The sequence below is a fragment of the Dermacentor variabilis genome, unplaced genomic scaffold, assembly GCF_050947875.1.
Source record: "Dermacentor variabilis isolate Ectoservices unplaced genomic scaffold, ASM5094787v1 scaffold_12, whole genome shotgun sequence".
In the NCBI taxonomy this organism is placed as follows: Eukaryota; Metazoa; Arthropoda; class Arachnida; order Ixodida; family Ixodidae; genus Dermacentor; species Dermacentor variabilis.
The window spans coordinates 27,232,013-27,256,719 of NW_027460280.1; the positions used below are offsets into that span (position 1 = coordinate 27,232,013).

The following is a 24,707-nucleotide window of genomic DNA, read 5'->3' on the forward strand; positions in this document are numbered from 1 at the left end:
CGGTAGGGGAAGGGCTGGTCATTTTTGTTAAGCTACACAGTTAAGTTACACAGTCGATATCATTGGTTGACCGAAAGGAACGTGTTCAGTACCGACATTGTATTTCCTCGCACTAGATTGAACTTTCGCACGCTCTAAGCCGTACGGAAATACGGCTTTGGGTACTCACATTTCGACCTGTCTATGACCAAACAAAGCGGTCATGAAAGGAGAAGATGGAATACTCCGGGCCCGTCACCCGAACCTGCAGTAACTTTCAGCAAGCACGCGCGCGGGCCAGTCAAGAAAGTGAGGATAACGCCAGCGAACGCAGCCTGGCGCCACTGACTTGCAGTTACTGTGAACGAAAAGCTTCGCAAATCCCAATAATGTTTGCTGGCGGGTCGTATGACGGGCTATAGCACTATATGGCAGTGTTACAGCCCATACAAAGCGTAGAAAAAACATTCAGTGGTGACGTAGCTGTAAATGTGAGAGAAATGCGTTAGCATTACGCCGCACCTCTTTCAGGTCCCAGATCCACGATTTAAACCGCGTTCACCACATTGCAAAGCTCAGGCAAGTGTTCAGGAGCTCGCTCGACACACTTCCGATTTCTTCGAAGACCTAAATGCAACTGACGGTGGTCTCAACCAGACCACCATCAGCTGAACACATACACGCTCTTCTAATCGCTCCCGTCCTCTCTCTATACCTCTACCATGTGACCGGCTTTCCACCCTTCGCACACCCCATGAACTTTTTTTTTCACTTAGACGCTCCTAACGCTAACACATTAAAACAAGTAGGTCCATTTTTTGTTTGTTCTTTCCTACGCTGTGTATGTGTTGCAACACTGCCGCGAAGCATTTGGGATTCCTTCCCGGAATCGCCGCTAGGTACATACAGGACATAAAGGCGAGTACTAACGTTGCTTTCCAACGCCAGCGCCCAAATTTCATGGTCCACCAACAGCTGCAAGCAAAACAGAAAGATGAGCCACGGATCCGGAGTCATTCCCATCTCCACCGCATGTGGCAGCACACCAACAGGGGCGGCGTATCTCTGCCCCGCCCGCGGGTCACGAGCGGCGGTGCCGATCGTGCGCCGACGACCGGCGCGGGCAGGCGGCGCGTTTCGCCCAATATTTGGCCGAGGCACGGTTCGATGGCTGTTTCTGTGCACCTCTCCAACGGGAGGACCACGCACATCGCGCCACCACCGGTTGTCCCAGATCGCGCGCGCCTTTCGCTTTGTTCCGAAGGAAACAATCGGTGCGAAAGACAGTGCCATGAGCGTTAGCTTTCGCCCTGCTTTGCCTAACGTCATCTGCCTCGCGGGAAAAAGAAGCCGCGCCCGAGAGGGGCCAGCTTTTCCGTCGCTACTCGCTCGGGCACACTGTCGCAGTCAAGGTGCGCGGCAAACTGAATCGACACCATCGGGACACGCACCATACTCCTGGCAAAAAATCATATATACGAGGCAAAATGATTAGGGCAGAAACGCATAGCAGTTTCTTTGTATTATTGGCATGCACACGGTTTTTTTCTTTTTTAGCTGCACCAAATTTTTCAAAGATATCCTATGGCAGATAGCACAATTCTAACCCTTGATCTAAAGTACTGGATGAGGCGACCATTGCTTCTACGAGAAATCAAAATGTAGAATTGAATAATTAGCGTAATTACGCTAAGTAACTTTCTAAATAATTGCTTCACACCACATATTTCAATCTACGAATTATAGCCGCTGAGTTCGCGTGGCGTATCCACTTGTAACAGATTCTCTGGACAGCACCAGTTCCGAGATATTAATTTTCGAAGTGTCCGTGGAAATGCATTGGTGTTCCAGTTACTTTTGTGCTTCAATGCATAAAAGAGCGGTTTCCTAAAAAAGTAACTGGTCTCAGTTGATGACGCAGTCGCAGTTACTTTCGTGTTTCAATGTATAAAACAGCGGTTCCTTAAAGAAGTAACTGGAACGTCGGTGCATTTTCACAGACACTTTGAAAATTAACATCTCAGAACTGATGCTATCCAGAGAATTAGGTTCAAATGGATACGTCGTGCCAACTCAGCAGCTATAATTCGTAGATCGAAACATGTGGCGTAATTTAATTAATTACAAAGTTAGTTAGCATAATTATGTTAATTATTCAATTGAACATTTTGATTTCTCGTAGGAGTAATTTAGATCAAGAGTTACAATTGTTCTATCTGCCATAGGCAATCTTTAAAAAATTGGGTGCAGCTAAAAAAAAAAAACTACCTGTACACACACACACAAACACTGTGATAACTCGACACAATATGTTTATGTGCACCACACGTTATTCGCCGTAGGTATTTACGACCCCTCATACGAGCTGTATTGCTTGTTTCGAGTAGATGACCCTCATGATTACCCTTTCTGCAGACTGCATTTTGAAGAGTGAGTCCGAAATTACCTATATATATAATTATTTACAGCGCGGTCCTGTTGAATCCTTGATCGGTGCTTGTACAACAAATAAGCGGCGTCCGGTGTTCTTGTATAAAAAAACACCGTCTGCACTCCCAGCTCTCCGCTGTGTCACGCCAAGGCATCCGGTTCAAGCCACGAAGGAGTGCTTCAGTCAGAAATAAACGTGAAGGTCATCCGCTGTACGAATCTCGTGCGGTCGTTGAGGCGCTATTCTGCATTATTTTTCTACATTGCCCTCCACACTTTTTCGCTTGTACATGTCGTGAAATAAGATTTTTCGATTTGGCTCATGAAACTCGCATATATTGCTTGATTGCATCGCGCAGCACAGTGGCAGTGGCCTTTCTACTGGACCGCAAGCGCTTATTTCGTTTTTAGCGGCAGCACTTGCTACTTGCAGAATGAGTGTTATTGTGCATTTGCGGATCTGGCTTTGCTCTTTTCGTGAAGAGGCAACGGTTGGGCGGAGAACTTAGAAACGGCAGCCGACGGTAGAAGCAGCGAAAACGAAAGGCATGTACATAGTGACTCTAAAGGACCCGTATTGTGGCTTTCTTTCTTTCTTTCTTTCTTTCTTTCTTTCTTTCTTTCTTTCACTTCCTTTCTGTCTTTTCTTCTTTTTGTGATGTGCCGCAGTCCACCTCCTCCTACGCCAGCATTCATTTTGCGTCCCACTTCGTGCAGGCGCGTCAAACACATCCTGGCGTTGAAGAAAAAAGGACATGACGCGCTGACGCACGACCGTCTCGCTACTGGAAGCGCAACCTACAAAGCCGTCCAGTGCACCGGGCGGTTTTGTCGGTATGGCTCCCTGCAAACGTCGATTTGTCGTTGGCGGCTGCGGGCAGTTCCACTTGGTGTGCGGGAGAGACCTCCGCCTCATTCGCAACTGGACTTTGCCATTGGACGTCAGATGCGTTTTCCAAACGGAGTCGAGGGGGCAGAGCGATATGTGAAGACCCGGGAGGGGAGTGCCCGTAGCGGTAGTTGGCGCACGTTCCTCGCTGTGCAGCCATAACAATTAGCCACTTTTGCGGGCGATAGGTTTTAACGCCAACAAACAGCATGTCTGATATATAGTATAACTCAAGGGAAGAACCTCTTCGCACGGTAGCGCTTCTCAACCACCGCGCCCTTGGCTTCCCACTCAGGCAAAGGAAGAGGACCGTCTTGAAGACGCTCAAGAACCGTATTCCAGGATCTGCGAGTGAAAAAGAGTAACCAGGAAACTGCGACTCCGAGAAAGCGCCGTTCGAGACTCGCACAAGGATCTCTCCTTTCACCGCGGCTGTGATAAACGGCCGGGATCCGCCACCAGTGTTGGCCTCAGCCAAGCCTCAGCCGCCACGCTCACTGCTTGCCCCGAACTGTGGCTCTCGCTGCTCCTCGCATCTGCTGCGACAGCTCTTCCGCGAAAGAGGCTCCCTCCGAGAAACGCGGGGCGCGCGCTTGTCACATATTGTGTGTCTTCTCGGCGAGGAACCGATCGCTGGGCGGCCCGTTATAGTCGCGCCGGCCGGCCGAAAGGGAAGGCCGCAACAGGTTTCTCGCAGGAGCCCCCCCCCCCCCCTTCCCCCGCCGTTGCTGCCCGCGCGGCCGTCGTGCGTGTGGCCGGCCGCAGAACGGACTGCGCGCGCTGGCCATTCGAGCCGCTGCGCTGGCCGCCTGGTCAGCCCACGCTTGAGGATACGCCGCTCTCGACGTCCACTGCCTCACGGTGAGCTCTGCCTGGAGAGCGCTTGCTTGCGGCGCGGCTGCTCCCCTTGACATGATTGCAAGGCGGCGCGAAGACGCCGTGCGGGCTGTCTTTATAGTCGAGGCTGCCGGTGTGGCCAGAAATGACGGGCCTGCTCGAGCCCGGTCGACTGACACAGCAGTCTAGCGTGAACGGTTCTATTCCGGCGCGCTTAATAACGGACTATCGGGAACTGTGGAGCTATAGGCTTTGGGCAATGTCTCTCGTCAGTTGCTAGTTGGTGGCTTTTGCGGCCTGTGCGTGCTTGCGCGCCTTTGCGTTGTGCTTCTCTTCAATAGGGCACAAACTACGCGTTGCACAACAGCGACGCTACGCGCAGTTCTGCTTGGTCAGCACTAACTGTGTCGCTGAGAAACGTTGTATCTCGATGCACAGCGCGGCGCTTAATCCCATACCTAGCACTTAGGGATTCACAATTCGCAGTGCATTAAGATTTTATACGCATATGCATGCAGTTGCGCTAGTAGCAAAATTCTTGGTACAGCCTTTGGGTGCTTTCAGCCTTTTTAAAATATTACCGTAGGGCTGTCTGAGGTGCGTGACATGCTAAACCGCCGGTGTACCTAGAATTGGGTGCACGTATGCATTAAAGAGCCCCGAGTGCTCGAAATTAATTTGCAGCCCATAGACACTACGGCGTCTCCCACAGCCTAACTGGGGCTGTTCCGATATAAAACTCTCCAATTTAATTGCCTCGCAAAAGCATTCTCACACTTTAGCTTAAAATGTTATAAGGCTGACTAGAACAAGGCGCGTGTGCCTCCGTTTGGGTCAGTCACGTGCTGAAATGAACGTGCAGTGCGTGAACCGGGGATAAGGGATATCGATGCATGTATATATCATGCTCGTATATAGCCAGATCGAGTCCGTATTTTGTAATGATTATTTTAATGCTATTCTCTCTCCTCTCTCTCTCTCCCTTGATCACTAACTCGCACTGAGCCGCGTTCCGCTATCGCCGGGATCGGACGTGTGGCAGGACGTATAATTAGAAATGAACAGAATTAGAGCAAAAGAACCCTTACGGAATCCAAAGCATGCATATAAACATGCAGCAACACCCGCGTTGGGTTGTGCAGTGTCCGCGCCGCCGTCTATGCCAAATATATATAGCGCAAACTGCATCATTTTTCTTTTTATATTTTATCCCCCCTTCTCCCTGAATGTTACAAATAAGAAAAAAAATTTATGGGCACTAACTTTTCGCGAGATCACCATCACGCTGAACGGGCACACCGCTGCCAAAAGTGGCCCCATCGCGTAACCAATTTTTTTGCAAATTGATAGCCAAATTCGTGAAAGTATCCGCAAAATTACGCCGTCTTGAAAATCAAGTCACGTTCATTAAATCCGCCAAAAGCGTTTCGCTATCTACTACAGTCGGCTTTCGCCTTCTACGGGTCGGGACTCGATTTCCCTCAGCTAGCATAGTTCTCTGATCGGAGAGAAGCTCGGTTATAGGACGACCACGCAGGCCGGTCGAGGCGAACCAATTCTCGTGCGCCTGTTAGGCACTCGTGTATCGGTGCACGTTCAAGATCGCGCTTCCGTGGTGGCCTTCGATGTCCAATAGATATGGCTGGGGCGTAACTCTTTGCTGTTCTCTGAAACATCACGTATTACATAAAAAAAAAGGAGAGAGGGTGGATATTAAGACGCTCCTTAGCGCGCGCGCGCGCTATATCGCCAAGTCAAAACGGGTCACCTTCAGTGTGCTCCTTTTTGGCTTCGGCTTGCTGAGCCAAACACCCCTATTCGAGCGCTCATGAGTCGCTGTGTGCCTCCTTCCTGCACCAAAAGAAGCGTGCAAGCGTTGATTCCAACGCAGTGGGTGCGCTAGGATGACTGCTGCTGTGAAGGGTCGACTGTCGTAGCGTTTAGATTTACGTTACCCTGTGTGTTGACATAGCGATACGCCGGTTCACTGCGTCGAACGGCGCCTGCGATGCTTTGTTACACGTTTGTGCCGTTACGCTCAACTTCACCACGTTCGAGAACTATGTATGAACGACATGTCGCTGCTGACCTCTTCTGGTGTTTGCGCCGTGCTCAATGACTGTGCCGGCGTGCATGCGCGCACCGGATAAGCGGGGTCACACACTGCACATCGCCCGCAGTACGTGTCGCCTTGCTTAGAAGCTTTGCGTAGATGTCGCCTTAGCAACCTTGTTTTGTTGACTGCATTCTGCGCCGGCAGGCGCTTCTCTTTTGCTTAGTACCTCCGGTATTACACGCTCCTCATTAACGACGCCAACTTCACAGCTAAAGCTTTGTGTTATATGTATGTGCAACCGTCTACAAAAGCCGCATTTGTAATTGCTTTGTCCAGTGACCTCGTGGCAAAGTCTTCTTTCATAACTCATATATGCAGGCTTAAATACTTCTTTCGCCTTTTTATCAGTTTAATATGAAGTCTAGTGCACACGTCGTCCAACGGTCACGCAGTGACGTCGGCGCGTGGCTGGCGTCCGATCTCACGTTTTCGGTGGAGGCGCGCGAGACCGCTGGCGCTGTTGGCGCGCACGGTCACGTCGCCCCACTTGGCTCCGGCGTCACGGCGTGCCAAACGCTCGTCATGTCAATGCAACCAGGCACAGCGATCACGCTTTAGTGGCTGGAATTTCATGCGTTACTTTGAAATAAAGCTGTTTAAAACAAATGCACTCTCGCATTTCCAAATGCAAGAAGGCCAACAACAAATGCCCCCTGATTTAGTGATTTGAGCCTATACCAAAGTGTACATGAGAACGGGCTTCCTTATGAAGGGTTGTCGTAGTGGAGAAATCCGCATTAATTTTGACCACCTGAGACCCTTCTCCCGGCGACGTAATTTCCGACCCCATCTGAACCGAGCCCGCGACACTTCAGGCTCAGCGGCTGTGCCCCACATGGGGCATCGCTGCGGGTCCTCGAATCAAAGTGCGTTGGGGACTCGATGTAGTACACGGTCGGTCAGCACTTGCCACCTGTTTTCTCCTTTTTGTCGCTCCTTTAACCGGTGTGCCATGTGTGCAAGCAACCTAACGGACAGATTTTCGAAACCTTCGCATGAGGGACTGAAACGGTCAAGACGAGAGAAAGACATGCTGCAGGTGGTGGACTTGACTGCCTTGGCGTGTCTAGCAGGACACGCAAAGGGGTCACGACGTCCGAGTGGAGGGCACGTATATACGGCGCGGGTATAAATGCGTCACGCCGAAAAGTACCCCCCGAATGTCCGAGTCTAGAAGAAAGCCGAGCACTTATTGTTTGAAGCGGTTGGATAACAGCAGCAGAGCGCTGCATTTCTAGATGCGCTCTGAGGTTAGAATGCCGCCTTCGGTTTTAGCTGAAACGCGTCAAATGATATCTGCCAGTAGATACTGTATTTTCATGTGTACTGGCCACCTTTGTCTAAGACACACACATCCACACTTTAATTGGAGTGCGAAAAGTTGGGAAACCAATATTTTTTCTTTTTTTTTTATAAGCGCCACTTACATAAGTGAGTAGCCACAAGCCTCACTCCTGTGATACCCGCACGCTCTATAATAATAATAATAATAATAATAATAATAATAATAATAAGAAGAAGAAGAAGAAGAAGAAGAAGAAGAAGAAGAAGAAGAAGAAGAAGAAGAAGAAGAAAATGCGCAGGCCCAGCTTACACAAATAAATATGGTATAACCGAAGTGTACCGAATTCTAGAGATCTTCGGCGTTTATATACTGTGTCTTTTATTTAGGTATTTCTTTTTTCTTCGTCTCTTATTTTTTAAAGAGAGCCTTCAATGTTTACTCAACTTTCATTACTGCAGATTAATTATCTGCTCAAGCGGACATCATTTGCGAGGAAAGCTAGAGAGATCCAATCTAACGTCAAACTAATTATATTAGTTGGCGTCTTAGTTACAAACCTTACGGCACATGTATATGTTGGAATGTTGAAGCTTAGTCCAGTTGCCCATATTTACATTTCAACTTAGCCATGTTAACTGGCGTCGTTCAACTTACTCACCCGCACCGCGTAGCGCGGCTTCAACCCTTCTACGTCACAGTAGGAGTGCTGTGTAAAACGAAGCTGCCGTAGCGCTACTCTCTTCTCACACGCTGACGCTGCATTGCGCAGCTCCTGACTGAACGCATAGCCACTTCGGCCGCAGGGACGCGACGCACCGCTTTGTCGTGCGATAAGGCGAAGCTGCCTTTTACCACGTCGCACGGGGGATGCACGGCGCGCCGCGCTTAGCGGTGCCGCGTGCGTAATGAATTCAACGTAAAAGTTGACGGAAGTTATTTTGATCTACAAGGTCGTTTTGAAAAGTAGAAACACGAATTAGACATTTATGGCGGTATCCTTATAATTTCTGAAACGAATATGTGTCTCAGTGTGTCCATTAAATTAGTTTAATTAGAATTAGTGAATGAATTGCTTTGATCTTACTTGCAGATTATGTCCGCCTGGTAAGTTAAGTCATCTGCAGTAATTTAATTGAAAGAATTTCGTAAGCCTTTTTAAACAAACGCGTTCAAGGTATAAAAGAATGTACCGTAAACCCTCGTTACAATGAAGTCACTGGAACAGGAAATGAACTTCGTTATCAGAAGATTTCATTAAATGTGGAGGCGCTCTGGAAGACTCCTCGTAACGCTGCCGGTAGTTGCCCTCCAACTGTGCGAGAGCCATAGAAATGTATATTGAAACAAAACCGCGCTCGATAGGGGCGATATGATGACAGTGCCGAAATTCTGCCGATGCCAGTGAGCCGCTGTCATGTTTGTCGGTTGTCACCGCGTGACGCAGTTAGTCCCAAAAAATGGGTGTCACCTGAGAGTGATCTTCGCAGTAATTTTTGCCTTTCAAAGTGAATACGGTCCCATGCGAATTTGCCGCTCAGCACTTTGTACTATATAAGCAGAGTCTGGGCCGCAATTTTGTTGCGATGCCTTCAACTCGATTCCACGCCCCTCTTACCATCCATCGTTTGAGGCCGGGTAATCCCATTGATAACTCAGGCGGATAGTCTATCTGACCACTGACGAAGCGTGATAAGCGTGAAAAGAAATTGCATTGGAAAATGTACTGCTATAAGATCGTCGCGGCCCTGGATCATGCACTGCAGTAGGGACCCCGATAAATTTAGAATGATGCAATATTTCGAATAAAGCCATTTTGTTGTAACGAGGCTTATTGTATTAAAACATCTACGAAAGAAGTGCGCCCTCGATACTTTATTAAGGCTGCGCAGTCGTCATGTTTTCTTCCTTTCTCTCTCTTCCCTTCTGTCGTGCCGTCCTAGACTGTCTTGCTTTCTTCATCTTCGTCACCGTTCGGTCTTAGCCCGGTTATGTACGTAGATGTCTATATTCTCCCAGCCTTTTGTATTGATCCCTCCTGGGATGAATACAGAAGCCTCTTCTGTTTTTTCTTGCAATCTTTGGTAGTATAATGTCTTGAAAATCCCTTGCTGCTTTGCAGTTTTAAGCACAGTGCCTGGGAAAGAGAACTTTGCGTCGAGACCTTTTCGCATCGGGCATCTTTGACTGATCTCGTTTGTTTTTATTCATGCTGCAGTGGTACTTGCCTCGTTGCTTCGCCGGTAGTGGCGCTTCTCGAAGAGTTTTATCAACGACGTCCGGTTCTTTATCAGCTGCCGGCCATGCACTATATCCAAAAGCCGCAAAATATGGATTGCATCCTAGTCCAGTCGTATAAGAGCGATTTCCACCACCTTTAAAGTCAGGGTATAGTGCTACAACCATCTTCAAGTCGCGTATCACTCTTTCAGCGAGGAAGTAGGCTTTTGGATGGCGTTATGATCGGCCTGGAATCCAGCCTGTTTTCCCTTGTCGAGGTAAATGCCCTCATCCCCGAGAAAGCGTCACCCCTATGGCCCAGGCCGCGCCCTGAGCGTATACGAGGTAGAGGACACAAAGGAGAAGACACAACTTTGAGGACACGAAGGAGGAGACACAAAGGGGAGGAGGTCGTCGACTTCACAAACTGACAAGGGGACACAAGACTGCGCTGAACCAACACCACCTAGACTAGCTGGTTCTCGCTGAACACGCAGGCACTGATACCTCCACGAGTTCCCAAGTTCCCTAAGTTTCCTAAGTTCCCCAAGTTTCCCAAGCAGACATGGACTACCACAAACCCTTTCAGTGGGGACCTCTCCAACGAATGTAACCACCAGGCTATTGTGACAAAGTTCGAGTATTAACGGCCACTTGATTCAGGTACGTATTATCGGTCATTTCTCATTTGTAAGTCGTGTGTGTCTTGCCAAAGCCTTAACAGGTTTATTTCGCCTCTCCCGGCACGCCGTGCAATCTGGACAGCACATCAGTGTCGCTTATGCTTCTGTTTCGGACGATCTGACACGTCAAAACTGAACTGCTGTATCTCACTTATCCACCTATCCAGCCTTCCTTTAGGCTGCAATTGTTAAAAGAGGTGAGCTAGAGCTTGGTTGTCAGTAAAAAAGCTCGAAATTTCAACCTTCGAGGTAACTATTGAAGTATATTGACACAATTGCCACTGCAAGTGCCTCTTTTCCAGTTGTGGCATAGTTCTCTTCAGCCTTGTATAAGGATAATATAGAAATTATATGCTGCTGCCTTCCTGCGGGCTTCCAAATGTCATGTTGACAGAGCGCAGCTCCAGTTCCGTAATGAGAAGCATCTGTGCACAACTCGCAAGATAATCAAAATGCAGTCAGTACAAGATCAGACTATGTGCTTTCGGCAAGGTCGACATAACAGCGTTCACATTCCTCAGTTCATACGAAAGGAACTTCTTTTTCGTGTAAAAGCAGTTACATAGTCCTTGATCAATGTTCAGAAGTGACCCGCCGAATCCAAGAATACTCGAAGTGCAGGTCATAGGACTTGACAAGGCGTGAGATGGGCTGAACACTTTCTTCTTTGGTACTTTTGTTTTTCCTGTAAAGATCCTGCTAATGTATACCACATTCTGACAAAAAAAGTTAGTTTTTCTTCGCGTTTATCTTCGGGCTTGCTCGACTGAGTGCCTCTAGTACTTCAGGTGATTCATGAGATCGTCCTTCATTCTCAAGTAAACGATGATGTCATCAACATGGACATCGCAGAAATTCCCTATAATATAGCATTCAGAACATCATTCATCAGCTTCTGGAACCATGCCACCCAGTTCTCCTATCCGGATGGTAGCCGGTTGTACTCATAGTTATCAAAACATGTAATAAATGCCGTAAATTTCTTCATTTTTTCCTTGAGCGGCGCTTGTCAATAGTCTTTACACATGTCAGTCCTGGAGAACCATTCACATTCGGCCGCCAATTGCATCTGCGATCTCATCTATGCAACGCATCGGAAATGGGAACAATTCAGTTTGTCTGTTAACCACTCGATAATCAGTGCACAAACGAAGAGAACCATCTTACTTAGGCGCAATGGTAATGGGGGACGCAAGTGGCCATGTCGATGATGATGCATGAGTAGAGCATGCCTTGGAGCTCTCGTTTCAGTCAAATTTCTTCTCACTACTGATGACATACGACTTAATACTGACTATGGCTTTCTCATTCAACTCAAATGGTGTCTTTATTACCGTTGTCGGTAGTGGGTATGTGCCAAAGCAGATGAGTTCTGGAAACTTGTATGTGATGTCGTCAGTTCGCACTACTACTGTCCTTGTCTTTCCACAGCATTGTTCGTCGCAGTGCGCTCCTCCGTTGTTATATCGTTCCACAAAATATTTAACCTTAGGAGCTTCATGTCAGATCGAGAGAGGATGAACTAAAGTCGACTTCGGAGAGTACCAAACTATCGACTATAATCTCCTGGTTCCTGAATTGAATGATCGCATCAATACATCTTGAGAACCCTTACGGAAATGTAATATATTGACTATAATCATTATTTCATTTATCAGGAAGACGGATGCTCCGGTGTCTACGAGCGCTGATACATTTTTACTGTTTGAAAACATTGGAACATATGTTTCTCTTCGTAAGGGACACCGTCTCCTTTTCATTATTATTACTAAATGTTTGTGCAGGTAAGGTTGGCATCATGGGTGATGCCCGCTACTCCTTCTCTCGTACGCAAACAATACTTATAGAAATTGGCCGGCTAAAAGAAATAAACGAGAAAAAAATATGCGGGTCCCACGTGCTCTGGGAATCTGTGTAAGCAAAGCTTTCTGCGATGTTCGCGTTGACCGACGATAATTAGCAGTGATGTTGATGGCGCATATTTAATTTCTTCAACATTTAGTCCAACCCGCGAGTAGTGAGTTGATGTTAAACGTTACCTTGCGCGCACCACTGTTGTTTGTCTGCGTAGTGAACAGAACAGAATACACAGCGGGAGGTGTTTCCTTGAGGCGTTATTGTGCAACATACTTCATAACGTATGAGAGGGTTGAGTTTGTCATTGTCTCACATGGCACATTGCATCGGGGCAGAAGCATTATACTTTAATTGAATTATGGGGCTGTACGTGCCAAAACTACAATCGGATTATGAGGCACGCCGTAGTGGCGGACTCCGGATTAATTTTGACACTGTGGTGTAATTTAACGTGTCCCTAAAACTAAATTCCCGAGCGTTTTTTTTTTTCTTTCGCCCCCGTTTAAATGCGGCTGCCGAGGCCGGAATCCAACCCGCGATCTCGAGCAATACCATAGCCGCAAAGCTACCGCGGCGGACACAGAAGTGTTGATTTGACGGTCGACAGCTTCCGCAGTGTCGCCTAGTCCCTACGGTGCGCTTTAATGCGGCTGTGCTTCTACACGCCCTGCATAAGTTGTCCACTTGACAAATTTGCATGGTGTTTATTTTTCAGAACTAGCATAAATGTACCGTACGCACCTTAAACCTAAATTTATCCTTAAAAAATAACCGCAGTCGTGTCTATAGTAGTAGCGTTTCCTTGCGTCATGTTTTCCCAATCTCTCCCCCCCCCCTTTCCCCTTGTATGGGAACTTCGAGTGAAGAGTAGCAAGGCTGTTACTCGTTCCGCTACTGCGTCGGTTCTACCCATTCCGTGCCTCCTCCTCCCCCTCCTATCTGTCATTCTATCTAGCTTCTCTCTAGACTTGCACGTTAGTAGAAAGGCAAACGCTGCAATTTCTGCAATGCTTTTGCGGGGGTCACGAATAATTACAGTTGTCAAGAGGTTAGTGCGGCGACGCACAGAGAGCTCCAGAGAGCATTGTACACATTCGACGCGGTGCAAAGGTCTAAACGTGTTTCTCGCGTCGGCTTTACTTTCTGCCGTGCTCCTGACATGTATAGACACGCTCTGAGCCCTCCCCCCCCCCCTCGACATGGTGTGCCAGACAGCGGCAGCAATAGCAGCAGAGATGAGAAAGTCGAATGAAGAGGCAAAGATAGCTTCGCTTTAAAAGACAAGAACAGTACGTAACAAAGATAGATCGGCTAAAAATGAGAAGAAAAAAAACTCCGAGGACACCTAAGAACTTCTTATCAGTTGCGAATGCGAAATCATCAATGTACAATTCAAGGCCGCTGAGCAGTGCTTCGGGCTTTGCGCTGCGAGTAATGTACCATTGCGGTACGCGCTGTCCGAGCCGGCTAGCAGCAGCAGTCTGCGGTGCCAACGCCGCATGCCACCGACGTCCTGCGCGACGAGAAACCTAGGAAACAGCAGCGGCGACCAAGGCCGGCAGGCTAGCGCAGCAGATAAGCACAGTGGGGGTGAGCCAGAGAGATAAGGACCACGCGCCGGCTTCCGAGAGCGAGGATGACGTGGCGTCGTGGTGATGCCCTTTCCCCTCACGCGACACCTGGAGCACTAGCCAACACCTCCTAGACTAGAAGGCCGGAGTGCTCGGTGAGTGACGTCACGGGCAAGAGGCCATCGGCACGCTCGGGGATACGGGTTCAGTGAAGGGATCGCGGCTTGGTTCACCTAGCAGCCGTATGCTTTTATTGACCACTCCACACGTTTTCTTCAGTCGGAACTGCGGAATGAGCAGCAGGCACCTTACAAAGCATTTATTTAGAGGCACAGATACAAAACAGCTTTGTAAAGCTTGTGCATGTATTGATGCCAGAAGCTTTTATAGCATCGCGCTTTGTCGTCTTTGTAATGTACGTTTTTTGGGAATTATTATTATTATTTATTATACCCCATACTTCATGCCTATTACTTCAAGTAAATTGAATCCATAAAAACCTCTCCTTCCGTATTTTGTACTTGTGGTTTTTACGGCACGGCAATGACGAATGTAATGCACTCGATTAGCTTCACAATTGCGTATGAACAATTTTATTGGGGACACATGTATTTATTACAATCTAGATTATGGTCAAACGAATAATTTCGCTTTCGACGCACTAATTACCGCAGTCCACTAATTTACAACTCAAATGAGTTTAGAAATGGGATATAAAACATTTGTGCAGCTATTTACACGAAAACAGCTGACTTATTGCGCAGAATTTCAGCTTTTCTCTTCCTTGCATTAGCATTGGCATCCAATATTTTGTCATTCATCTTGCAGCAGTAGTTCATTAATAAAATATTCGTGCTACACCACAAAAGGTGCCTTAACACAAATTCAGATTTATGTCTATCCGCGTAGGCGTCGAACTGTGAGGAATCATCACTTTCTGTAAATGCACTTGCTGTAATTGAGCAATTAACGTTTCCGTATTGTTCAAAAGTAACTATTTAAAGAAGTTCTGAACATCTTACCCTGGAGTGCGCTAATACAATGAAGTCTGCACGTGGTAGCGCCCTAATCTAGACACTCTGGGCTTCTTCATCTTGCGGAAACTATTTTTCTGCCTTGATTTGTACATGTAATTGCTCCGGCAATTGGGCACGCAGCACTTATTAGGCATATCTTGGCATGGCACTCCACATTCCGGGGCAATGAAGACTCGCGGTACACACAATCGCAAGCACAGCACAAGTGTTGAGACTACATGCACTGGTCACGTCTAGAAAAAAAAATGTGCGTTCGGAAGCATGCAATAGCATGGCCGAGCATGCCGGGACTTGTTTAACCCCGAAGCTTTTCAAGGAGCGGCGGGGCTCCTGGAACTAATTGAATTGTTGTCGCCGCTTTCGTCCCCTCGGTCTTCTCCGAATAGCCGGGGTTAACCATCTTCCGCGCTTCATTTTCAAAACTGGTGCGCCGCTCATAGCTTCGTAGCACGCTGCACGGAACTTCTATGTTGGCCTCTTGTGCGTGACGTCGCTCAAGGGGAGAGGGTCAGCCAGAAGGCCTTAAGTTCTCTAGAGGGTGTTGCACTAGCGCGGCAGCAGGTGTTCCGATTTGCCTGCTCTGCTCCGCCGAGACACGCTCGTGACTTGGCGTCGCAGCGAATGTGAATTTAGGTGCCCTTTCGCTGCTACAGACGCCGGCTTTTTCATTCAATGAGCCATCGGATGTTTTCGCATCAAAACAGATGCAATTTCAACCTAAAAGGTAAATATATGTCCGAAAGCGCTAAGGCAGAGTTCACTTAAAGTTCAAATTGGCACGTGGTACGTCACAACACATAATTAGCACACAAGTAATGTCATTTAAGAACATAAAACAGTCACTTCTAACTAACTTGTATTGCGACGGAGCGCAGTCTGCCATACAATATTATACAAGCTTACACCGCATGTTGTAACGAAGTTCAAGATCATGGGCACTACACAAAAACATAAAAACGCCGCACACTACCACAAAACACAATTAGTACGCTCTAGTAGTTATCTGCGATTCTCGTCACTTCCAAAAATTATTTTAAGGCACTTGCGCGCTTTTGCAGTTTAGTTGTTGGTTGTGACCCCAATATTTTACCTAATTATAGAGCGGCCGTTTGTCTGAGAGCCCATAATTTATCTCGTATTTTTTTTTCTGAGTGAGCATGAATACTGCAGTGCAACAAGAGTTCTTCATTATTTTCTTCTTATTCCAAGCAAGAGCACACCACACCTTCGGCTCGTTTTTTCCTATGCAAAAAAACACTTTGTGTGCGCTGTGCCTAGACGTAATCTGTATACTTCTGTTCCGAGAAAACGTGTAGCCGTTACTAAAATAGTGAACTGTCTACGGCAACTTCCAGTCCTATTATCTAGAGATAGCTGGTCTGCAAACGAAGGTCGAAACTCCGTTTTTATTTCAGATAGACATCCCCCTCTCCCCCCACACACAAAAACGCCGCTTCTCCATTACTACATTATGTCTTATGTAGATCCGTGCATATTCTTTCTTCGTCATTGCTCAAATCGTTTCAGCATTTGTTTGAGAAGTGATCCCATGGCAATTAATAACTGGAAATTCATTGTGTGCTTTCCAATGGAGAAATGTAGACTCTGTTATTCTCTGCTGGTATTTGTCACAACAACGTGCTTTAGAGCGTGTAGAAGGTCGTCTACAAAGTGTGGTGACATGAGTTGTATTTGCTGCTGACATTATCTCGTCATTCAGAGAATTACTAGTAGCACAGCGGACGACTCTGGAAGCTTCGGTGCTGCTAGCTGAAGTGGGTGACACCTTTGCAGGTAATCAAAAGGTTATTTTCTCTCTGCTTATACATGAGCGCTTCATCCCACAGCTCGAAAGTATTTCCTTGCAGAGCGATGGCTTTCGTGTGCACCACGGTTGTTCTTTATGCTCGATGATACGAAGATAAAACCATTTTCTGGCATTCCCGCTTGGGTATTTTCGAAAGTTGAATATGCGGTTAACATCCGTGCACACCAACGACGTCTTTCGCAGACGTAGTCGTAGTAGTCAAGCGTTCGGGAGATGCCGTCAAGTACTTTTGGCCTTATTTGCGAGTGGCCACATACTGCGAGGGTATTGAGAACTTGGCACTGGACTTGTTGGTTTCGAACTTTAGCGGGAGCTGTGACAATGCGTCTGACAACCTCTGCGTTGAAGAAATCGCCTTCGCAGTGAGGCTACGAGTGGCGGGAAAATCTTCCTTAATTAAGAATTCAAACTCCTTCTGATCCATATCTATCCTATAGCGGTACCATTAGCGACGACGTCGTAGAGCGTCGCGTTGGCCTTGGCAGCTGTAACGCTTAGCAGAGCTATGAGCCCGTGACGATAGGTCGGCCGTCGCGTTGTAGCACGTGGAAGGTCACCCACGTCTTCTTGTTCAATAGTCGGCTGCACCAATGCCAAAATACGAAAGCAGTGCGCCTTCGATACTTTATTAAGGCTACTGAGTCGCCACGTACTCCTCCATATTCTTGTCTTCCATTCTGTCTGCTGTCCTAGACTGTCTTGCCTACTTCATATTTGTCGCCATTCGGTCGTTGCCCGATCATATCCATATATTGTTTCAATGAGAGTGGCCCCATTGCGGCCACTGTGCATGTAAAGGCAAAATATAAACAAATAAATATATAAAAGCTAACACCTATCCGCTCGTTCCCAGGAAGACGGTTAGTACTTTATCATATAGAGTGGTGATGACACATGTTGCTCATATAGGTACATGTTGTTGCGTCCAGGAAGGTTGAAGTAGCAACGCTCTTATCGAATAGCGCACCGACGTTTTCCGTGATAAAAATAGTGCATCATAAGGTTTCTTGATGAGCGCAGCTTGCTGAGAGTTCGATTCGTTGAAAACGTTTTTTACGGTGTGGAAATGGCTCTTTGGTTGCGTCTTGTGCCATTTGAAACTCCTTCCGCAGAACTGCCGTATTGATTTTATAGGCCCACCTTCTTTATTTCTCTTTCGAAAACGTTGCCCAAATTAAGCTATCGACCTGTATTCGTGACCAAACAATCTCGACCTACATTCGTGACTAACACTTCGCGAACTAGCAAAAGTACCGAGCCAGAGCGGTCCGTCGCGCCCGCCGTAAAGCCGGCCTGCACGAAGATTATTCAGACTGGCTTTAAGAAATCCTGCATGTCCAACACGCTCGACGACACCAAGCACAACGTCGTTTATAAGGTGCCGAGGACGCCTGCGAGGCATCCGACGAGGACGACTTCTCTGGCACAGGTTATATATCTATATATTTTCATTCGCGAACATACACGATAAACCGCACGCGGAGTAATCTTTCCGAGATGTACACACACACTCTCTGCGCCACCTAGCGCATAAATAACCGAACTTTGTCGCGCACATCCTCACTGTGAACAAGGGACCCGTTGCGGCCCCGAAAAGTCCATTCTATGTTTGTTTTCTTTGAACCTGAGGCGAGTGCTCCTTTTATTTTGACCTTTGATCAGCAAGAACTAATCCGTTTCTGATCACCGATTTCTTTGCGCCTCCAAATAGCTCTTCCTGCTGTACCTTACGTCCACGAATCCTTACGCTTGTTTGCATTTTGTGTGCTCATGCAGACTAAATTTCATCAAGGAAATGACAAAGGTAGTAGTTGGTTGCTGTTCATGCTTTTTCGTTTTCTTCTCTCTCTCTCTCTCTCTCTCTCTCTCTCTTTCTTCTTTTTTTTTTTTTTGCTCTAAGTGCAGGACAGAGACAAGGAAGGCCGTGACAACGACGAGAGCGCTCTCGTCGTCGACATTGTCTTCCTTGTCTTTGTCTTGTACTTAGCGCGGGAAGAAAAAACATGAACAAAATTTAATCGACAGTTCCTCCGGTTTGCTTCCTCATCCTCCTATCAAGCACTGAGGTCAAAAATGCGCCGTAGTGGAGACATAGTTAACGTGGATTGGGTTCTTGTGCACACACACACGCACGTAATAGCAAAGTTTAGACCTTGTCGTGCCGAAAACACTGATTTTTGAAAACCGAATAAACATCGACATCCATTCACCAGGTGCTGCCTTGAGGAAGTGGAGGAAAAAAGGGAACACACCTGAACTGGAAGTTTACGACTTCCGGATTCGCGAGAAAGAGAGAAAACAAAAAGGGGTGGTGGTGCAAAATGCATACGTCATAGCCAGAAAATCTTAGTTTTTGAGCTGCAGAGTGTGTTATCTCCAAAGTTCAATAGATCGATGACACCACAACGAGTTTCGCCACGACATCGGTAGCGCAAAGGATGCCTGTAGTGGCAGTCTTTCCAGTAATTAGGACGAATGGTAACTATGGTTAAACTCGCGTAGTTTTATGTGCATTTTGGAATTTGCGTGGTAAAGCAGTTTATATCGCTTGCGACGGGTGAAGATGGCGGTGGGTAGATAGGATATTCAGATAGTCCAGTAACTCTGTCTGAGGCACAGACATGGAGTCCGTCAAAATCCTGTCAATATGGAGTGGATTGCGCCTTCTTATTTCTCACTTTCATTCATCACAAAGAGTTCAGTGTTGACCTCGTTATGAATGCGCATTCATAAGCGTTTCACGTTTCACAGTGCCTCAAAGTATAGTACCCCCTGCCCCCCACCCGTCGTCCAGTAACCCTCTGGAAAAACGCACGAAGCGGCTGACTTTTTTTCTCTCTCAAGACTGCGTTGAGCCTAAGCGAAACGCGATCATGAATATGGCGACACCAGTACAACAGCTGTCCATGCGCTCTTAGCGTGGTAAGATCGGTATGTTAACGACTTACAGTTTATTTTTTCATCAAAGCGGACCAGAAATCAGAGTTTGTTGCTGTTGCTCCTTGGTGAAATGGCGCAGCCCACTCTGGGGCATCGGCCATGAATCGGGCAGTGCAAAACTTTTTTTACGATTATTTTTTTATGGAACATAAGTTAAAACGAAATTAGTAACTTGTAATTGTGAAATAATATGTCAACCAAGACAGAGCTGCTAACACACTGCAAATATGAGAGTGTGAGCATGCGTTAGAACTTCTTTGTACTCAACCTCGCACTTATCCGCGACATTACGTCCTCCGCTATTTTGTTTCTTTAAATTTTTTCCGTGTCCACCAGAATTTTTTCAAGTAATTTTCATCCGTCATGGAAGTGAAATGAAAGCACATATTTCCAACTTCGCCATCTGATCTTCGCACTAGATCTAGCCTATAATATAGGCGCTAACGCAAGTGTAACGCACTATAGCCAGCCGAAGAAAGAAATGCCGCTTACCGGAGAAGCTTGTATTTGCTTTAGCTTCTGTCGAATGCGATGCCGCAGTGCATGTGTTTGGCGACACAGTAGTGCTTTCTGCGTGTCTCGAAACGATTTGAATGGAGATCACATTAGGCTTGCAGGAAGCGAACTGAATCGCCCGATTGCGCATTTATGATAAGATGCGATAAGGCTATGGCGCGCTTTATTTAGCCTTGAATTCTCCTGTCAGCACTCGGATTGCGCTGAGCAGTATTTCATCCTTCGAACTCCACCCTGCTCACTTGCGACCATTGATTCCCATCCGCAATATACCACAGTTTTGTCCTCAGGCCGATGCGCTGGTGATTGCACTGCTTGCGTGATGTGTTGGGCGGCTTCGTAGCGGCGAGCACCTTCCCGTCTTCTTAGCAGCCACCACAAAGCGATCAATTCCTTCGAACGATCGAGGTCACGCGCTCGCATCGTGGATACGACTTGGTTTGAAGCACTCACGCGCGAGCCGCTGCAGCATCTTTTCCCCTTCGCGTTAACTAGCAGTTGGGCCAAACTTTTTTCTTTTCCGCGGGCCATCGAAAGCGGGGTTCGCGTGATCGGTGGCTTCCCACGGCGCCTGCGCAAACCGAGCATCACGGCGGAGGCAACCGGCGTTTGGCCGCAAGGGGAGCGCGCCGTCACGCAGTCCCAATTGGGCTCGGCCGTCCCGTGGGCGCGCGACGAGCGCTCGTCGGCTTCGCTTTCGCTCGTGACTGCGCGTCCGCGATCGGCCAGGCTTTCCCACGCCCTCGTGTCTGGTCCAGCCGAATCACGAAATATGCTGATCACTCGGCGCGCCACCGCCGCCGAGACCCGTCGCTGCATCGCTCGCCCGGACGCTCATCGGTCCGGAGGAACGTGCCCTGCGTGGCAAGGAGTGCGCGGCGCTTTGGAGGCCGCGCACGTCTGGCGCGTGCTGGCGGTGGCCGCATGCTCGCAAAGGGCGGACAGCCGAAACGGGCGCGTGGTCGGCTCTTTTGGCGCGAACTTGGACGGCAACTCATTGTTGTTTCTGCGAGGATACACTATGTCAGTGTCGCTCTTCGAACGTAGCCTACATCTCGACGGCGTCGCGGCAGTCCTTGCTAATGATTCATCGGGGAAGATGACGAAAAAGCTTGTCATATGTCGTTCGGGATCACGTCTGAAGATGAAGTGCTGCATGTCTGCATAAGCCCTTCTCGTTGTTTCCTGCACTCCGAGAAAAGTTTACAATCTTTGGAGTGCCCCTTCTGCAACACAACGATAATCGTCATGTGCCTTGGTGCGTTTCCTTTCTTTAACGCTGCGAGCCCGGTACTTTCCAGTAACGAACGGCATGCGCGTTATCAGCATGATAGCATTCCCGACAGGAAAGTAGCGGGCGCGGCGTTTTCAAGAAAGTAAACGCATCAAGGCAGATGACGATTATCGTTGTGTGGCAGAATGGGTAATCCAAAGGGTGTAACTTTGCCTAAGAGTGTAGAGTGTGAGACCACATACACTCTTAAGCAAAATTACACTCTTTTTCCACACAACGATAATCATCATCTGTCTTTTCCGCATTTCCTTTCTTTAGCGCGGCGAACCCGGTACTTTCCAGTAACGAACGGCATGCGCGTTATCAGCATGACATAGCATTACCGACAGGAAAGTAGCGGGCGCGACGTTTTCAAGAAAGGAAACGTACGCAAGCAATGTAGATGACGATTATCGTTGTGTGGCATAGATAGACCCCAAAGGGTGTAACTTTGCCTAAGAGTGTACACTAACGTTTATTCGAACGCGTTTGAAGGAGTGACACGAACATGCCTTGTTCTCCCTCTTTTTTTTCCTTTCTTTTGCTTTTTTTATTGTGTAGTTGTCCAGTCCGCAATTATAATATGATGTACATATCGATTCCCTGCACAACGGTGCCTATAATTATCTTTTATTGCGACCAGTTCGAAACGTGCGCAAAGCGCAGCGCGGCTTCGGATGTGAAGCTTCAGACTGGATGCGCCACAAAAATCGGAGATAACGATCACGTGGTACCACAAACTACTCACGCGCGCGCCAATCAACCCGGTGCAGAGGGTTGTCACACAATGCGCAATCGCCGTGTCGCCGAAAGTACGCGGCACGCTGCTAGGTCTGCCCTTCCATCCTTCACGCTAAAAAAAGTTTAGTCCCTTTGAGGCTTATTTTGTCGCCAAACACTAAACATTTCTCTTGCGTGCTCATTTTCTTTTCTTTATAACACTCTCCGCTCGCTAATTATCCTGTCACGGAGGATATGTCGCAGGGATTTATTCTTCACTGTTCGTTACCCGAAAGTACCGGGCGTGCAACGTTAAAGAAAGGCGCTCAAGACAGGCGACGATTACTGTTTGAGGACAAGTCCCAGAGTGTGCAAACTGTTTTTAGTCATCTGCTGTCGCTTCTCGGGCAACGCAAGGTCCCTCTTCCCACCGAATACCATCTAATTCTGAATAGTCATACCTTTCGACAGCATAGACACAGCGTCGGTCAACGCTTCCATGGTTTCACTTGTTTGTGATGCCACAGCACCACAACCTCAGGTTTCCATGACGCGTGCTGTCTCCAGGACAGGTCTAAGACAACGATACGATCCCCGTTCTTTTCGCGTTGTGCCAGTGGTTCGAGCGGCTGTTCGCCCTCGCCGGGAGCAATGAATGATAGGCAAGGATTATAATACAAAAAATCACTGAAAAATTGTTACTGGATCGACAGCTGTCTATCAAAAGAAAAAATAATGAGACAGCAATGTCATGTCTGTATGCTAATACCGCCGCACACCATTATTCGACGTTTTCATTCTGTCCCTGGCGGTCTCCTGTTTATCTGCACGCCCTCGCTTCGCTTCCTCATCTTTGTGATAACAACCTTCTGCTTGTGTTTTACGTTCCGCCGGCCTGCGCCATCTTTGTCGCTTCGGCTGCCGCTCGGTGGGGCCCTTGTGCCGGTATAGCGATGGCATGTGTACGCAGTTCACGTTCACGCTGCCACGCCAGAGTGGCTGCTTTCTCTTCCGCCGTGGTCTTCGCGTATCGGAGCCGATCGCATTATCAGCGCCATGCTTTCGCGTGCTTTCTCTTCTGCCTATAGTGCAACGAAGCTCCCAGTGTTTTAGGCTTGAAAGGGGAAAAAATGGCATATCTGATTTCTGAACAAAGGTAGGCTACCGCAGAAGCTGCGGCCGCACAGTGTCACAAATAAGTTTGCAAGTATACGGCAGTGAAATGTGTATTATATAGCTCGTGGTCGCCGATCTACTAGCCTGCACCCAGCGTTCCTTGTTCGTTTGGAAGGTCCTACTGTATTCTCAGCCCTATGCTTTCTCTGGCGCTACAACCTAAAGCGCTCCGTTCCGTTCTTGGCCGTGGATGCTTCCATCGCTCCTGACGGAGGCATGCAGTGTTGTCACATACATCACTGAAGCATAAAATGAAGTTGCTCCGCGAGAAGGTTGCGCATTGACGAGTCATGAAATATTAATGCGATTACAATTATTATTGCGATTACAACCTCACTCAGTTTGCGGGATGAATCTATGTAAACTCTTTCACATACCGCCCAGTGAACCAAGTTGTCTATGCCACAAGGTATATGTGCTGACCGCTGTTTTGCAGGGCGTACGAACGAATGATGAATCAGTCTTCCATAGCCTCCTGTCTCATTCAAAGCCTCAGAAAGGGTAACTGCGTCTTCATATACGTACAAATGGATACTGCGACACGCTAACGAAACATTAGCAATAGTTTCTGCCACATTTCCACATGCAACACAGAAACAGTCGAGATCGGCAAATCTTTAGTTTGGAAGGCGCCAGCTGTCGCTGCGCGCGCATGCCATTTGCTGTTACCTCCGCAATAGATTCGCACACGTATACATTCGTGATCTCTGAACCCACGTCACGGATGGTCAACACGCGTATAGCCTTGGTGAGAGATCATAGCTGAGAGGTTGCTGTGTTTAGCCATACCTGAGCACAGCTGCTTGATATCAATTGCCAGCAGCGCCGGCGAATAAAGTTCATACTTTCGTTCGTTTGTAGTCACTTTCGTAGGATTGGGAATTCCCCTTCTCAAACCGAGCACAATGAGTCGGGCAAGCATTTTAACCATATATATATATTCACTCACGGTGTCCAATCAAATGTCACCATATTTTTCAGGTGAGATAGAAAGGAAGGCGCTGTGAAGGCCAGAGAATGATGGGATAATGTGTAACGCATATTAAATCATGCATATGTCATTTAGCACCACTTTGAGCACGTGCCCTCCCTTTCCACGTGACGCCAGCATGCGCCTCGCACCGGCGCTTTTTGCATCCACAAAAAAGGCTGTGCTTTACATCCCGAAGCTACTCGCTGTCTATGAGTGTAGCTGCCGTGGAGAACTATAGGGTCCGTATTCACAAAAAGCTCTTACGCTAGAATTCTTCGTAAGAAAAAATCCGAGCTAATCCTGATGCTCAACATACTATTAACGGAGGCGGCTACAACCAATGGGAAATACCGCTTACGAATGAAAAGCTTTGTGAATTC

The 24,707-nt window shown here is 47.7% G+C and overlaps 1 protein-coding gene across 3 annotated transcripts in view; it reads left to right on the top strand.

Moving 5' to 3' along the window:
* The window catches only part of LOC142565996 (heat shock 70 kDa protein 12A-like), a 198,181-nt gene that overhangs the window by 88,458 nt on the left and 85,016 nt on the right, over positions 1-24,707 (top strand). Inside the window, exon 1 of one of the 3 annotated variants that reach the window (XM_075676669.1) lies at positions 3,775-4,159. The exons of the other annotated variants lie outside the window; for them this stretch is intronic. The gene's annotated coding sequence lies outside the window, so the exon portion shown is untranslated. Of the gene's footprint in view, positions 1-3,774; positions 4,160-24,707 lie in introns of those variants that run through there. 3 annotated transcript variants of the gene reach the window in all.